This window comes from Penaeus monodon, chromosome 17 (assembly GCF_015228065.2).
Source record: "Penaeus monodon isolate SGIC_2016 chromosome 17, NSTDA_Pmon_1, whole genome shotgun sequence".
NCBI classification, from domain to species: domain Eukaryota; kingdom Metazoa; phylum Arthropoda; class Malacostraca; order Decapoda; family Penaeidae; genus Penaeus; species Penaeus monodon.
This window is the reverse complement of record NC_051402.1, coordinates 30,824,759-30,826,277: the sequence shown is the minus strand read 5'-3', so window position 1 is coordinate 30,826,277 and position 1,519 is coordinate 30,824,759.

Below are 1,519 nucleotides of genomic sequence, written 5' to 3'. Positions count from 1 at the left end.
GATCTTGCGCTTTTTTTTCCCATTGTACCTTCAAAACCGCAAATATTTTTGATTTGTCGTTCAGCCCTTGTCTTCGGTTGCCTCTTCCTCGGTTTCCCTATAAACCAAACCCCTGCCCAGAAAGTTTTTCTCAAAAACTTTACTTTTTTTCACATGACCAAAAAAATTTTAATTTTTTTTTTGGGTTCAGATGTCCAACAGGGGTCTTTACAATTTATTTTTCTAGCATTACATTCGTTTTTTTCCCTCTTCCCAGTTAATACGCAGTACTGTCTGAAAACACCACATTTAAAACTTTTGATTTTTTTCTTGCCCTCTCTTTTCAGCACCCAAACTCAGAACCAATAGTGGAAATTTTGGGAAAACCGTGTGCGTGGTGGGGTGGGGGGATGTTGGGTGTGTGGGGTTTGGGTGGGGGAAAGTTTGTGTGAGGGGGTTTGGCGGGATGTTTGTGTGGGGTTTTTGGGGAGATTTTTTGTGTGTGTGGTTTTGGGGTTTTAAATTGTGTGGGGGGGGGGGGGGGGTTTGGGTTTGTGGTGGGGGGGGGGGATCCCTTGTTGTGGGGGGAATGTTAGTGTGTGAGTGGGGTGGGTGATATTTGAGTGTGGTGGGGGGATGTTTGTGTGTGTGGTGAGGTGTGTTTGTGTTTGTGGTGGGGGATGTTTGTGGGGGGGGGGGAGGGTTGGGGGGTGAGGCGGGAAGGGGGGGGGTTTTTTTGGGGGGGGGGGGGGGGTTTTTTGGGTGGGGGATGTTTTGGTGTGTATTTTTGGGGGTTGATGGGGTGTTTGCAAGTGTGGTTGTTCATGCGTGTGTGTTTGTGCGTGCGTATGTGTGTGTGTGTTTTTGAATGTCTTTTTGGAATCGAGTTTGCCCCTTTCCCAAAAGGTATTTCCAGGGTAAAAATTCTTTACAAAAAATTTTCGATTTTCCTTTTTTTCTCGGGAAAAACAGAAGCTCTTCGCAAACGGGCCCACTTACAGCTGTAAACCCAAAAAAAGGACAAACTCTTCGCACACGGGCCCCCCCATTTACAGCGGGAAACCCCAAAAAAAGGACAGAAGCTCTTTCAAAGTTCGTCGGGGTTCCCGAAATTAACAGAGAAAAAATTTTGAGAGAGAGGGGGGGGGGGGGCAGGGAGGGAAATAGAGAAAGAGAGGGGGGGCAGGGAGGGAAATAGAGAAAGAGAGGGGGGGGGCAGGGAGGGAAATGGGGAAAGAGAGAGGGGGGTCAGGGGGTGAAATAGAGAAAAGAGGGGGGGGGGGCGTGGAGGGAAGTAGAGAGGGGGGGGGGCAGGGGGGGAAAAATAGAGAGAGAGAGGGGGGGGGCGGGGGGGAAATGGGAAAAAGGGGGAGGGGGGGGGCGGGGGGGAAAAGGGAAAGAGGGGGGGGGCAGGGGGGGGAAATAGAGAAAGAGAGGGGGGGGGGCAGGGAGGAAAAAGGAGAAAGAGGGGGGGGGGCGGGGAGGGAAATAGAGAAAGAGGGGGGGGGGCAGGGGGGGAAATAGAGAAAGAAAAAAGGGG